The sequence below is a fragment of the Crinia signifera genome, chromosome 1 (assembly GCF_055691185.1).
Source record: "Crinia signifera chromosome 1, ASM5569118v1, whole genome shotgun sequence".
NCBI classification, from domain to species: Eukaryota; Metazoa; Chordata; class Amphibia; order Anura; family Myobatrachidae; genus Crinia; species Crinia signifera.
This window is the reverse complement of record NC_139217.1, coordinates 80,886,520-80,903,340: the sequence shown is the minus strand read 5'-3', so window position 1 is coordinate 80,903,340 and position 16,821 is coordinate 80,886,520. Positions and strand designations below refer to the sequence as shown.

General features: G+C 43.7%; 1 protein-coding gene across 1 annotated transcript in view; it reads left to right on the top strand.

Moving 5' to 3' along the window:
• FRYL (FRY like transcription coactivator) overlaps positions 1–16,821 on the top strand; it is a 250,991-nt gene that overhangs the window by 32,810 nt on the left and 201,360 nt on the right. The window contains exon 2 of the mRNA XM_083168231.1: positions 10,021–10,089. The gene's annotated coding sequence lies outside the window, so the exon portion shown is untranslated. The remainder of the gene's footprint in view (positions 1–10,020; positions 10,090–16,821) is intronic.

Here is a 16,821-nt window from a genome sequence, read left to right as displayed (position 1 = left end):
AGACTGTCTGTCCTAGTCAGTGGCAGCCGCCGGAGCGTGGGACGGCTACAGCAGGACAATTTGTAAGAGAAATTTTTACATATGGCCCCCGAAGGATTTTTTTCCCCATACAAACGGCCCTTGGCACAAAAAAGGTTCCCCACCCCTGATTTAGAGCAGTGATTCTCAAACTGTAGGTCCTGACCTTCTCAGCATGGGGTCGCGACTCCATGTTGCTGACCATCAGGCTGATGACTTTTCTAATCTGTCAGTGATTCAAGTCTGTTGAATTGTCTGTTATTTTAGACTCCTCCCATCAATGTGTGCCGCCACAATGCTGTCAAGTATGTGCTGTCTGCTGACCTCAAATGTATGTCGACCATTCTGCGGTAAATTGCTGGGGTTCTGTAATTATTTTGTCTGATGGGTTCCCAGAGCAAAATAGACTGAGGACCCCTGATTTAGAGGATCACATTCATTTATCTGTGGGCAGTCTCATGTATGAGAGAAAATCTGCTAAAACAAATACAGCAATTAAAGGATTATTGGAAGTCTTTGTTAACTTTCATTACTCAGGCCAAGTGATTTGTCTCTTTAGAAGATTTTATCCCCTGATCAAATAGTACACGATGCCACAGAGATTATTCACCTACTAGGATTGGTTGTGGTGTGGAAATTTCCATCTCTGTACGTGATGTTTTCTGTTAGCTAAAATCTTCCACTTTTGGTTTAAAATGTGGTGCATTGTGTCGTGGCAGATTTTTATCATCCCCCCTTCAGCCGCGCTGCCTTAATTAGGAAGCTGAATCAATGGCACATTAATTTGGTATGTGTTTTTACAGGGCTGTTTCCTATATAGATGGTTTCCATTGTTTGCCAGTGAGAGGAAGTCAGTTACTTCTTGTAAGAACACAACAGAGATAAAGTGCGTCTGCGAGAGAGCTGCGTGGTAAAGGGGATTTGTATTGCCATAAAGGAATGTCTGTGGGAAGGGGGAGTGGGCAGAGGCAGGCTGCCCATACATGTCTGAGCATGAGTTCTCCCATCGCAGCGCTGGATATAACCTCTTCCTTTCACTGTTCTTTCTCTACTTTTTTTTTTCCTTGCTGCTGAAAGACTACAGTAACGTCCCAGAGAACAAGTTACAGCATGGATCCATGTAGCCGTTTACGTGCTGAATGGCCTTGTTATAAAACAAGTTTATTTTTCTTCATGTTCACTAATTCATGGATCAATCTTATCCTAAATAGAAATCTTCACACGTACTGGGTTAGTGACAAATTGGAGAGTGATAAACCAGCCAATCAGCTCCTACCTGTCATTTTGCAGAACCAGCATGTAACATGGCAGGTAGGAGCTGATTGGCTGGCTGTTTATCACTCTCCATTTGATCAATTTTTGAAGCTTAAAGCATCTGGACCACTATCATTCAATAAAAGTCTGTTCTTATTCAAGAGAGATGTGCTTTAGCTGTTACGATGATAAATGATGCTTAGATTGAGCGTGCCTAAGATGGCTGCTTTACCCTTTGCGATTGGAAGAGCTTTGCGTCGCATTGAGAGAAAAGTTATGTGAAGATGGGTATAAGTCATTTAAATGTTGTTCATCCTGCAAAGCAGCTGCTATACTGATGTATTTAGCTATCTCTTTCTGTAGAACGGTGGTTCGCAACCTAGGGAACTTGTTCTGATGTTCAGGGACACACTTAAGGTGCATAAACACGGTGCGGTTCTAGCTATGGAAGGTTTTGACTATGTGATTTCCCCTTAACGTGCATGGGGCCGATTTTGGCTACATGCACTTGCGATTTTCACTGTGCAATTTGATTTATGGCAAACAGGTCGGCTACGCCACATGAGGGTGGTGTGGAGCGGCGATGCATCATCGGAGGGGATGAGGGAGGAGGCAGCGCTGCCTCCTCCATAGGGTCAGAGCTGTGATTAACCCTTGTTGTCAGAGTTGCTGGACCCGGGAAATAGTGTTGTTCTGATACTTTTAGACCACAGATCAACTTGGTTTAACACGGCATTAACCTGGGTTGATTTGGCGGTGTGAAAAGGGGTATAGTAAATTCCCCCATGTGTCATTCCTGCGTGCAAGGTTCATGAAAAATATGTAACTGTTAGCTGTGATTTCTCACTCCTTGTATTAGAAGTGTGTCACTTGTACACCCACTGGGGATTTTCATGAAGTTTAGTTTAATATTGCACCCAAAAAAAGCAAAGTCGCTTTGAGCGGCGCTGGACTTTTTAGCTGCTTTTTAGAGGATCTCTCACAGCAACGCTGGCACTCAAAGGGTTAAATGTTTCTAATGCGCATGTAAAGGGTTGGGAGAGTTCCTTATAAAATCATTGCACCCAATAATACTGAGGATATTTGTGATTTATAGTGTTCAATGGTTGTTCTATTTCTGTGCATGAGACTCACGCCAGTGCAGTTTCATTTACATTTCATTGGAAACCTATTGTCACCACAATGAGAAGTGAATTGGTAGCATTAAAAGTCGTTTTTGCCGTGAGCAAGATGACCGCTTCCTGTTCTTTTGAAAGCTGACCAGAGTGTTTTTGTAAACCCATCTAAAGAATGACACAGTCAATGCATGTATAAATTCCATATGGCTTACATTTATTTTTACTTGGCTTTTTAAATGCAGTAAAAAACAAATGTCTATACATATATACCTGAATGTTCTGCTAACAATTGGTTTATACTGGATACTCCTTAATATTCTCAATGGGTGTTCTGTATGAAGGTGCACACACACACACTGGGGATTATATTGAATGATATCGCTTATGTACATACAGCTCAGTTTGAGGACATCACTGAACGATATTGTTTAGTGTGTATGCGCCATATCGGTCGCCCAGAGTTTCAAGAGACATACTTGACGATATCGCTCATAGGCCGAATCCCAAAGTGTATATGCACCTTTACGTCCACACCAGAAGGTTGACCCTGGAAAAGGTAGACATTCGTTTTTTCATTATTATTTTTTTGGTGTTAATGTTAGCACCTGAGCACTTGGATCCCCAATTAGTGTACCACATCCCTTCACATGGCTCGCTTCACTTTACCGTTCCAAATCGGAGTCCAAGGGGATGGTAAAGTATGAAACGTTCAATAAAAAAAAAAATCCCCAAAAAGCACATGCAGACCTATTAATGTGTTGACTATTGCCATCGTTAGCTTTTGCTTGTGTCAACCTTTTGACCATGTTGACCCTGTGTATGTCAACCATATGGTATTGACCTATTGAAATGGAGAGCTCATACGTGCAGCACTTATGATCTCCAGGTTCGATCCGATGCGCACGGGACCGTGCATCAGATCGGATGTCAGACGCATGCTATTTGGGCTGATTGCGAATCGGGTGAAATTGGGCCCAAATTGCATAGTGTATGGGGGCATTTAAGGTGAATATACATATGGTGCGATATGAGTTACCGATTTTGACTATATGTAGTCAAAATCGGAAGAAAAGTTAGCACAAATTGAACGGTGTGTATACAGCTTGCGTGCTCCCGTGGGATCAGCATTGCAAGAAAAAATATTGTATAAAGTCTAGTGTTCTAGTATAGTCAAAATCGGCCACAATATGTAAGATTTTAATCAATACCATGCGTAGTGGATAGTGGGGTTATGAACAGGTCAAAAATCGGTATGGATCGCATTGATATATCACATCCGATATATCGCATCCGATATATCGGGCACCGTTAAACTACACAAGTACCGATTTTTTTTTTTCTCTTGCAGTTGCTTTATTGTTGGGGGGTCCAAATGTTTAGGTTGCTCAGCTTACTGAGAGCAGTGGTTCCAGCTGTGCGTTGGGTGCCAGGTGACTGTAAGCAAATAGGACGGTAGGGGAAGTTTATAGTCTTTGTTAAGATGACAGGTGGCTCATGTTGCTGATGAATGGTATGACCTTATTTGTTTTTATGCAAAATACTGAAGAGTAAAGAACCTGAATGTTTATCTTTCAGTGCAGCACAACATCGGTTACCGGCCTTAAACCACACTTGCCTCCTTTCTTCTGCTGGGTCTTGTTAGGTCAGTTATCTAGTGGCTGATCCCAAGAGCAAACATATCCAGGTGTAACTCCACTAATAGACCACACATGGAACGGTTAAGATCAGGGCTGGGCAACACCGGCCCTCCAGATGTTGATGAACTTCACATCCCAGCATGCCTTGCATCAGTTTCAGCATGGCCACATAGCAAAACTAATGCAAAGCATCCTGGGATGTGTAGTTCATTAACATCTGGAGGGCCGGTGTTGCCCAGCCCTGGTTATGATGGTGTTTTCCAACCTAATTTTTAACAGGTAAAACTTTATTAGCCGTTTTTAAGATAAAGCCAACATTATGGCTATGATGCAATACACATTTAGCAGTGTAAATATATGCAAATAAAGCAGTGTAAAGTTACACATTTAGCAGTGTAAAGATATGCAAATAAAAATAAAAAATACTAAAACAAATCAGGAACAGAAATAATAGTGGGAGGAACATGGGGGAAGGAAGGCAGAGGGACATTATCCAGATGCATAGGGACTGTTACAGCACACGAATGAACATAGATAATCAGACACATACAAAATAGAAAAGGAAAGATAAAACAATAAAGACTAATCTAGGTCCAACTGTATATCACTGGTAGGTCCAGGAACCATATGTCGTTATGGAGACACAGCTCCGATATTAAAGGATGGCAATAATGTAGAATAATGCTCATACCACTGCCTCCACTTAATCATAGGGAAGTAGAAGTTGAATTTTTAAACCCCAGAGTCTTCATATCGCCACTTTTATTGGGGATGTTGCTCTCTGCTCTGGTGCTTCTAGCGCAGGTCTGGTCTGCATAGCAGTGCTAAAATACAGACCACACTGTGCTCGAAGAGCAAACCCAAGGCAGTGAAGAGGAACTGCACGGGTTTTGGAAGCTGCAGGGTGGTAGAATAAACACTAGTAATTTTAGAAGTTGCCAGGGATTAGGGATATTCCAATAATGGTCAGTAGCTGATCTATTGGCAATAACAATATGGCCGGTCATGAATCTACAGTGTGGCTACAGAAAGGGTTGGATCGTGGTGCGGTAAGGCCAGCTCAGGTTGTAATGGAAGCATACTTCCTACCTGAAAGATGAGATCAAAGACCTAAACCCATAGGGCCAAATGTAATAGGGAGTGAGAATCAGAGAGAGAGATTTTAAGAGAGTTTTCCCATTCTTTTTAAAGCGGCAATCAATTACACTGGAAAAGCTAGTTGATTTTACAAGATAATTGATTGCTGCTTTAAAAGAATGGGAACATTCTCTCAAAATCTCTCACTTTCTGGTTCTCACACCCTTATTACATTTGGCTCATAGGGCCTTATTCTAGTTCACTCTTTCTGACAAAATCCTTCGGACAAAACCATGTGCACTGCAGGGGGGCAGATGTAACGTGCAGAGAGAATTAGATTTGGGTGAGTTATTTTGTTTCTGTGCAGGGTAAATACTGGCTGCTTTATTTTTACACTGCAATAGAAATTTGGACATGATCAAAATGATGAATCCAACCAAATTTTTAAATAATAATCATAGGTTTGGTGTGTATTTTCTCACTGTTATCTGGAAAGTATCATTACTATTGCTATCACTTGTGGCATGGCAAGCATGTTGGTTCTAAATGGAGCTGCTGGTTTGGCGGTCATGTGATACAAACCTTGGTGGTTGTCGTGGTGATGGTGGGGGGGGAGGGGTGCTATTAGAGAAGTGCTCCACATAGATGTCTGTGGGGTGGATTTATTAAGCTCGGTGAAGTGATAAAGTTCCTGGTTTTTATCACCGGCCAATCAGCTTCTACCTGTCCTATTTCAAACCAAGCCTGTAACTTCACAGTTAATTGCTGATTGGCCGGTGATAAAAAACAGACACATCACTTCACCGAGCTTAATAAATCTACCCGTGTGTGAGTAATTCCCTTAAAATGGGGGTTATTTTGGTTCACTCTTTCTGATAAATTCCTTCTTAGATGGACAAAACCATGTGCAATGCAGATGGGGCAGATGTAACTTGTGCAGAGAGAATTTGATTTGGGTGGGGTTTTACTTCAAAGTGAGATCTATATTGCAGTGTAAAAATAAAGCAGTCTGTATTTTCCCTGCACAGAAACAAAATAACTCACCCAAATCTAATTCTCTCTGCACATTTTACATTTGCCCCCCTGCATTGCACATGGTTTTGTCCATCTAAGAACGAATTTCTCAGAGTGAACCAAAATAACCCCTAATGTCTGTCTTCCCATGAACAAACTGCACTTTACAATTATGTGCAGTTCAACTTTACAGACGGTGCTGTAAACTAATGCTGCCTCAATAGGTAAGTTTTAGGGAGTGGGCAAGTAATTCAGACTAGAAGGGTACATTCAACAAGCCTTTGGTCGATGCATGTGGGTGCTGTGTTATGGACATCTACCCATGTTGTAGCATGAACAGACTGCGCCGTCGGTGCCGGGCAGGGGAAAAGCCGCTCAGTGTGTATGCACTGAGCGGCTTTCTCCCCAGTGATGAACGCAATCACTGTCCATACACACTGGGCATAGTCGCCTAATATGTATGGACCTTTAGATTGCTGTGGGCTTTATTGTGGATATCATTTTCATTGTATACTGTATAGGTTCTAGATGTTTCCATATGCTACCCAAAATCGCATTACTCAGGATTTTAGTAACACAAATATCATCTATATATAGGTCTAGTGTCCATTTGGGTGTCTCCGAAACACTGCCATCTGTTGGTAGCAAGTGAAACTACATATCTTTCTCTCTCACACATGCACAAACACAGAGGCAATCACAAGGTAGCAGACCAGCTTTCGAAGCATTTGCTTCGAGCGGGCTTACTAGAATAGACGTCATTACATGGTGTATTAGGCAGCTTTCTATCCTAGTATTTTGAAGTTCAAGGTCCACTGAAGAGGTGCAGAACCTTCAGTCATGTTTGGTAATTAGCTTGTATAATAGAAAGACATTTTGGAATTACAATGTATAAACATAACAATGTACTGTGGATTGTGTGTGTGTGTGTGTGTGTGTGTGTGTAAAATATATATATATATATATATACAAGCATTTATAAAATTAATTTTTTTTGCAGAGCTCGTGCTCTTTCAGCTACACAGTGGCGTAACAATTAGGCCGCAGCCCCCGCGGTGGCGGGGAGGCGCCGGGGGGCTGCGGGCGCTGGTGGATCTCCGCCAGCTCCCCACTGCATGTGGGTGCAGCGGGAGCTGGCAGGGGGGTCTGTGCGGCGCGGAGGTACCTGTTTAAGGGAGAGCCTGGAGGTCCCTGCGCCTGCGGCGCTGAGTATGATGCTGCCGGGGTCCCTGCAGTGAAGTGGAAATAACGCGCTATCTCCGCTGGAGATAGCGCGTTATTTCCACTTCACTGCAGGGACCCCGGCAGCATCATACTCAGCGCCGCAGGCGCAGGGACCCCGGCAGCATCATACTAGGCGGCGCAGGGACCTCCAGGCTCTCCTTTTATACAGGTACCTCCGCGCTGCACGGACCCCCCTGCCAGCTCCCGGGGGGGTCCTTTAACGGGGGGGGGGGGCAGCTGCAAAATTGTCCCGGGGGGGGGGGGGCGGTGAAATTGTCCCGGCGGGGGGGCGCAAAAGTTTTAGTTACGCCACTGCAGCTACAGTACATGTGGAGATTACAAGCACATTAGTATATACACAGACTGTAATTTTGTAAGTGTATAAATCCCACTACTGTAAAGATTAACATTAAAGCTTTTCTACCAACCTTCCAAAAATAGGGACACTCTGGTAATCAGTTTGTGCATTATTAGTAAGAATCTAACTTTTAACATTTTAGTTGTCTCAGAGACCGATTGCTTCTATTTTATGCTCCCGATCCCCTATGTAAAGTGGTGGGCGATCAAAGGTGGAAACTGCAATATTATTTCATTTTTATTTATCGCACGTGGCGACAGAAGTCCAGTTTTCAGTGCTCAAATGGGTCACTTTTTACTCTGCGGGTGCAGCCTAAAATGCAGGCGCTGGCAGCTAATTGCTTCTGAATGTAGCAATAATTTAATAGCAAAAGACGCGGCTGCTGTGATTTGAGACTGGAATTGCTTTCTGGTAGTTGACATGCCTAGGATCACAGTGAGAGTACAGTCTCAGAGAGTGTACAGAGGGTGTAGTACAGCTAAAGCCATAAGTCTCAAACAGTGTGTGCTCTGACCCTAATATAAGGGAATGGTTGCTAATGACGACTGCCTGCAATTGGTCCCAAACAATGAAAATGTTGTAATAAAAAAATAAATACCTGTACTGCAATATACATTAATTTACACAAATGTGATACATATGCAACTGGGGAAGGGGATGCCTGCATATATTCTAAAAAGTTGTAAATGATGTGTATGCTAATATTTGCAGGTCAGGGTACAATACACTTGTGTACTTATTTGCTTTAGCTGCCCAATAACTGATCTGATTACGCTGTTTACTGCTGTTTCACTTGTAAATGTATCCTGAAACTTTGCCTTCGGTTGGAATCCACTTTCCTCTCCATCATGCAGTTATGGATAGGGGGAGAGAGCCCTAGCTCGTTATCTGCCTTTGTGATTAAGTCTGCGAATATGCAAATAGAATTTCAATAATGTTTATACAAGTCTGACCCTGTATAAGCTTAATAATTAGTACAACCTGTGCTCATGCATACAGAGGATGCGTGGCTAGGATTTTGCAATGTAGTGTGAAACTTGCCCTTCAGCTTTTGATTTCAGTCAGGAAGTGGGCAGCGCCTTGGGAGACCCCCAAATTCAGGACTCCCTGACCTTGCTGGTAGAGTTGGCCACTATAACAAAGAACCTGCATCAAGAGGTATCTTGTGTTAATAGATGGCTCCTGCCAGTTCCTGTCATCTGCTGCTAGATCCTAGGCCCCAGCATTGGATCACTGTGCATAAACATCAGCCATCCGTGAGCCTGTCCCTGTCACTGCCCAATACACCAGGAAATCGGCGTCTGAAGACGAAGTCCTGGAAAATGGGAGTGACACACACTTATTTACAGGAGTGCTGGCATTGTGACCTCAAAGGGCTTTTTCCTGCCAATCACTTTGGGCCTTTGAGGAACTGCACGAGATCTCTTGGTAGAAGACTGTCAAGTGCCCAATACAGATGCCATACCTCTGCTGATCTTTTAACATCGCCGTAGTACTCAAACCATAGGTAGTGTTCATTCTAGCACCTGCCATATATGCTAGAAGCACTACAGCAGACAGCGACACTCCAGGCAGCAAAGGGGAACTGCATGGGTTTTCAATTATGGTGGGTGCTAGAATAACCACTATATAGGGTCGGTGTACTATTCTGAACCCGGCCCTAGTTCCCTTTTAGTACTTAACAAAGGTTGGATGACAAGTGTCCACGTAATGAGAGAGTGCTAGCCAGTCATGCCTTCAACACTAAGGTCCAATCTGACTCTGAATCTGGACAACCCTAACTATTAGTGCCACCTATTAAAATGGGACATGCATGTTTGTACGTCAGTGATGGAGAGTCCTGGATCCTCCTCCATCTGCCTGGTTGAAGGACCAGTTAATGTTTATATGTTTGTTTAACCGATAATGTAGACCAAGGTTTCCCATGTCGTTCTTGGATCAGTAATTTTCCTACCAGACATCCTGGCAACATAAACAGTTGGTGGTGTGAGGACCGGATTGGGAACCACTTATTTAGACTGTAAGCAGACTCTAATGTGAATGATTACACTTTCTCTGTAATGCACTGCGTAATACTTTGGCAGTCTATAAATGAAGGTTAATAAATAAAAATCCATTAGGAAACCACCTGCCTCTGCTAGGATTAGTTGTGCTGATCTAGCTGTACATATTGTAGAGTTACAATGAAATAAGTGTTAATGGTGGGCTGTGATCATTTGGTCTATAGCATGTTGGTCAACATGGTTCTAGGTCGACATGGGTTAATAGTAATTAGGAGATTTGTGTTCTGAAAGTTTTTTTTTTTTTTTTTTCTCATCAGCTTGAGAAAAGCCTGGTCAATGTTGGATATCAAGTGATAAAGAGGACCTTCTTCAGCCGAAATCCTGGGGTTAGTACATTATTTTATTTTAATTTAATTCAATGTATATATAACATTGTGCTGATACAAATCTAACAAACATACCAGTATGTTCCAATAGCTGCCTTTCTGGCTCCTATAGTCTGGCAGGCCGTCATGAGTGTGTTGGAAAATAAACATTTTGGAGGTTGTAGAACGTTAAAGGATCTCTGCGATCCTGGCTGCCGGTGTTATTCAGAAAGGTGTTGATGAGCAGTTTGTATGAATGTGAATATTTTAGGATGATTTTTCATATAAAGGTCCATGTGTAATGCTGAGAATACTGTGTGCTAGGAGATGTATCCTATTCAAATTATAATCTGGGGTGTTTCTCTTGTGTGCTGGTAAATCAGGAAGGTTCGGGAACTCTGGCAGGCGGTTAGCAGTGTTTTATAGATCACATTTATTTCTAAAGCTATGTAGTAATTCACAAGGCATTGCTTCATAGCCATGTCCCAGCTTTCAGTGCTATGCCCAGGCACTGGGAGCGAAAGGTTTTGTACTGTAGATGTAACTATACGAAAGCTAGCAATGATGGACTATACATTGGGGTGTATTCAATGCTTTCTGCGAGCTGTGACAGCGAGCAGTGCTGCCTGCTAGCTGTCACAGCTCGCAGGGTCAGTATTCAATGGACACCCTGCTCACACCATTTCCCCCTTGCTTTTTGGAGCGAGGGGGAAATGGCGTGTGCGGCCGCTAAAACAGCAAGGATCGTGGCTAAATGCAGCGGGTTCCCTGCATTAGCCGCGAGCCTCACTGTTTGGGGGAATCCTCGCTGTCAGAGGACAGCGAAGATTCCCCCGGAACGTTGAATAGGGTGAGCAGCCGGTTTGGGTGTTAAACGGTAAGGATCGCTTGTTTTTGATCCCTGACGTTTAACCCCCTCGCCGGCCGCATTGATTACACTTCATTGTGTATACTAACTTTTGCACTGCACTTGCACTGGAGCACAATGTTTACAATGCAACTCAGGGGCAGATTTATTAAGCCTGGTAAAGTGATAAAGTGGCTGGTACTTTATCACTGGCAAATCAGCTCCTAACTGTCATTTTGCTAAATGCAGCATGTAACTTATGGGTCATTTCAATTAGGAACAAAGGGGTGAGTTGCCGTTGCAACAGCTTATAAACACTGGCAACGACAGCTTAACTGGCTTGATATTATTTTGGACTCATGGACTATTTAATGCTACATATGGGGTTGTGAATAAAAATCCAGAAGTCAGGGTAGTACCAAAAGTGACCTTTAGCTGCACACACTGGGGGCTCGATTAGTTGCTCCTAATTTAAATGACCCCATAGGGTATTGTAGCTGCAGTAATGTGTACAGCTCCATAAGGTTGATGGCCTTGGCTTCATAGTACTCTTGCACAGATGATTAGTCTAAGTTCCAGTGATAGATAACCTTGACTCTCCAGCTGTTGTTGAACTACACATCCCAGCATGCCCTGCATAAGTTTTAGCATGGCCAAATAGTAAAACTGTACCAGGGCATGCTGGTATGTGTAGTTCAACAACAGCTGGAGTGTCAAGGTTAGCCGTCACTGCTATATTCTATGTGAGTCTCTAATGAGGTCCTCTTGCATTAGACTACATTTATGGCTACACTATGCCCTGTTATTACACACGGGCTGCAGTCTGTCCTGCGTCACTGATTATACAGATTTTTCTGCAGTTCAAAAGCCGCTTTTGTAGCGCAATCAGACCATTTCTTTTATCAGCGTATTCAGCCTTTTTCATTCCCCCTTTCAAAGTTTTGCTGGTTCAGCTCTGGTAGCAGTGAATGGGCACACTCCTACAATGCACGCCGAGCTGCTGAAATGGACACTCGTATGCTGAAGCCGAAATCAGAGATCAGAGCTTATGACACATTCAGGAGAAAATAGGGGCAAATTACATGTATAATGAGGGAAAAGAATGTGGTTTTGAAATCAATCATCTGGCTGGATATGGACAATAGCTGCTCTGTCTTGTGAAGGACAATTGATTTTGCAGTTTATATAGGGAAACTTTTTTGTTATATATCTGTACTTTGTTTTCTTATTACCACGTTCTCATGGCCGCCCCTGCAAAAACACCAGTTTTTGCAGGGGCACAGATCATCTCTGCTCTACAGACCCCATTCATACTGCACCTTAGACCCGGGAAATTCCCATGTCTGCCCTGCACCACATAAGTGGCTCATTACTGCCACCAGGATTCATGTACAGTAAGCATGATGCAAAGTACATTCTGCAGGTTCCAGCAGCTTGTCTTATAAATAGCAGACCAGGGAGAGATGTACTATTGTGGCACTACAGCTCTTCATGCTTCACCTGTTACTAAGGTAGGCAGGAAGCAATGTCACTGACCTATTCATATCTCAGCTGCCAGAGTGAGTGAGAGAAGAACCTGCCAGACCCACAGTGCATCTGCCATGTGCAGCCAGGCCCCAAGCCGCAGCTGTAGGTTAGTACACATACCATCTAGTAATCCTGTTCATATTGAAAAAATATAAACCGATGCTTATCGTTTTTTTTAATACATCTCAATGATTTTCCATCACTATAGAATAGGTGATGGATGATTTCCTGGCATCCAGCTGTGCTTCCTTAATCCTAATCCCCAAATCTCTCTTTAGCACCTAACCATTCCCGTAGCCTAGCCCTATGCCTCCACTGTCTCAGGCAGAATGTTGATATTTCACATGTCAACACTGTAACAACCCTTAAGACTTTCTGCACATACCGACTTGGGCAGTGTCTACATCCTAGCTGTGGTCAATATGACTACATCACGCTGTGAGTAATGGACAAATATGTGCACAGCTGATGTGTGCTTGGGGTTTCGCATCGCATCGTCCATAAGTAAATTGGTCCAAAAATGTTTTGCTACCATGATCCTCCCCGCAGCCAATGTCCTTTGGAACAATGCTGCATCAGACTATGTCTTCCTTTAGGAAAACCCTCATCGCTTCCACGGTCTTGGAATGAAGTCATGGAATGCCTTGTAAAAAACCTAAATTCTCCGATTTATTGTTACAGAACATAGGGGGTCTATGTATTACGCTTTGCACAAACCAGCTAATGTCATTTTTGAAACACAGCCTGTAACATGCAGTAGATTGTTTGGTACTTTGTGCCTGATTCAGACCATTGTCGCAGGGCTGCAATTTTTGCAGATGATGCTGACAAAACCATATGCACTGCAGGTGGGGCAGAAGTAACATGTGCAGAGAGTTAGATTTGGGTGTGGTGAGTTCAATCTGAAATCTAAACTGCAGTCAGTATTTACCCTGGGCCCTGCGCAGAAACAAATTATTTCCCAAATATACAACTCTCTCTGACCATGTTTCATGAGCATTTGCAGCGCACCTCACCGTTTAAGGGAATCGGCAAGGATTCTGGCCAAACATTGAATACCACAAGGGGGTATGATGGCAAGGAGGGCTTTTTCTTGCTGAAAAAAAAAAAACCATAGTTGCCGTAGTAAGCCCCTTCGCTGTAGCATTGCATACCGCCCCATGCAGGAACCGTGGCAGTGGCTTTTTATGCAGAGCAGCAGTGGTCTGGTTGGACGAGAGAGAGTTACTGGACCAGCAAGGAAATTATGATTTATGATTGCTTCTCCCAGTCACACCCCTTTTCGCCACCATAACAAAATGTGTTTCAAGCTTTGACTGCTACATGCAGCCCTTTTTCCAGATTTGGGTTTATCGCTTGATGAATTATGTGCATTCTCATCCTCCCACTATTAAACATATGGCAGGAGTAAATGTTTATCCTCAGAGAAGGATGTCACATTGCAATCCTACTGTTTTATGATCCTAATCCTTCCAACTGCTGCATATAATCAAAGACACTGAATTGTACACTCAGATGTACTGGGCCTGGCTGCACTTCTTGCAGCTCCTCACTCTGCCAAGCTTTGAATACATTAACTTCTATGTTGGCTCTGCTGTAAGTTACACACCTGAGGCAAACACAGTATCACTACAGGGGTTTTTCCAAATGCTTGATGTGCACACATTTATTGCTGTCAAAATCCCAAAGGGGTAAAAAAAAAAGTGTGGCCAGCCCCCCCCCCCCTTTGTCTCTCCCTTCAACCTGCCCCCCCTTTTTGTCTCTCCCTTCAACCTGCCCCCTCTTCTGTCTCTCCCTTCAGACAGCCCCCTCCCTTTTGTCTCTCCCTTCAGCCAGCCCCCTCTCTTCTGTCTCTCCCTTCAGCCAGCCCCCTCCCTTCTGTCTCTCCCTTCAACCAGCCCCCTCCCTTCTGTCTCTCTATTCTGCCAGCCCCCTCCCTTCTATCTCTCTCTATTCTGCCAGCCCCCCTTTCTGTCTCTCCCTTCAGCCAGCTCCCCCCCCTTCCTGTCTCTCCATCCAGCCAGCCCCCCCCCCCCTCCTGTCTCACCAGCCTTCCCCCTTTTCTTTGTCTTCATTCAGCCAGCACCACTTCTCCCCTTAGTTTATCTCCCTCCAGCCCCCCCCACCAGTTTATCTCCAATCTGAGCCCCACCTCTAATGTCTCATCAGCTGTCTGCCTCCCTTTCTGTATTGCCAGCTAGCACCCTATCTGTTTCACTAACTAGCAATCCCCCCTCCTGTCTCTCCAGCTCCAGCCCCTGCAGAAAACACACGTGTTCTCCTGTGTCTTCTGGCCCAGGACAAATGAGTGCTCTCTGCTGTAAACTGCTTAATAGAAGGCTACATCTTTTTGCCTTTAGTTGATGCTTGCAGATTGGCTACTTTTTCTTCATTGTGCTGGTTGATTAGGTTTAAATTATATGACCTTTTATGGTTGTGTTTTATATTTGGCTTTTCCAGAGTCCCTGACAGCAGTAATGCTGGAGCAATACACAATTACATTTAACTGCAAACACAAATTATTACAAAAATGTGGACATTTTCCCTACAAGAGGGAAATGAGTGGCACTGTGATACGAGATGCTCTACCTAGCAGTCGCTAAGGCTCAGGATGGTCAGTCCTGAGATGTACCGTGTTTCCCCGATAATAAGACCTACCCCGAAAATAAGCCCTACCCTTGATTTTGGACACTGGTCCTAAATAAGCCCTACCCCGAAAATAAGCCCTAGTAAAATTTCATTATCTGGCATTCAGACAATAGATTCTACACCTGCTAAACCCCCCTGATCCCCCACTCACCACCCTTAACCCCCCTCACCTCCGTTGTGTAGGTAAAAGCACAGTCTTCTTCTGAAGCCGCTTCTATTCCCATGGATGCATTGCGGTGCTGCTTGCTCCCCCAAGCGGCTGCTGGGGCTGCCTTACAGTAGTTACGCCACTGAAAGTGACACACATCATGATACTGTGATTTTACTGTAGGGTAACTTGTATGGAGGAATGTTCCCATATTAAAAACAGATTAGATTATAATTATACCTTAGGATTCTTGATTTTGTTTTTGGCTTTGTCGTCAGAGGAAGATGTTTTTCCATGTAAGGATGCCAGGAAAGGCGACGTGCAGTGTTTGATGTAGTTGTATTAAGGGACCAGTCTTGTCTGCATTTCGCTTGTGCAGCTCCCATGTCTAGAACGTGACTGATTATATTAATGTGTTTATTTTGCCTTCTGCGATGACGCTGCCAATGGAAGATCTGTTTTATGTGAACATCAGGAGAATATTATTTACTGTTTTAAGCATGTGTGATTTCTGGTATTTAGTATAAACACGAAGAAAAAGTCTATACGTGAATGTTTTATTATATCGTAGAGGCACTAAGATGATTTACTAAATGGCTGCTAGTCATTGAGGGAGGTTATCTGATACGTGCCAACTGTAGCCACTGTTGTGAGTCAGTAGTGTTATGAATTGGCATCTGAGACCCAGCATTACCTTACTACTAAGGGCCAGAACCCAACTCCTAGGTGACTGACAGCTCTCATATGATCACTCTCCGCATCACAGAATGACTGCTACTAAAGACACCTACATTAGACTTAGTTTTAAATATTAACAGGAGAACTTTATGGTCTAGAACAGTGGTTCCCAACCTGGAGTACTAGTACCCCTGGGAGAGTACTCTGCAGGCCAGTTGGGGGTACTTGAAAATAATATTGGTAATGAAGGAAGAAGTCTACCGATGGCAGAAGTAGTCTCCCATTTCCATGGAGATGAACCATGTTGCTTCACTTCTGGTTGCGTCGGCAGGGTCACCAGCATCTCCTCGTGCTTTTGCCCCACCAGCAATCCACTGGGAGCTACCCACACTGCCTTCAGACATCAGTGTTCATCTGCCCCGTGCTGACATGGGTGGAGGAAGCAGCGGCATTAATCCTACAGGTGTTAGCGGGAACCCCAGGAGACAGTACACAGCCAGTGGCCAGACGCAGAGGAACCCAATTCCTGACTGCACACTACTCCTCCGCTACTCCTTAATATAAGGACATGCATACCACTCACTTCCTTTCCACTCGTGAGTACTGTGGATATTTGAAATTGAGAGGAGGGGTACTCCTAAATTAAAAACTTAATCAAGGGGTACGGCAGAAAAAAAAAAGGTTGGGAACCACTGGTCTAGAGGAGTAGTGCATCTGTGACGGTGATATTATGCAGGGCATTATAAAACCAAATGAATACTATCACATTATTGTTGAATGTTTTTAGGCAGGAACGGTGAATTAAATCAGATTTATGCTTATGAATGCGATGTTATTTGGGCCAATCAGATATAACTAAATCACCAAATATACATTGTTGAGTGAATCAATCTCAGCTGATTTC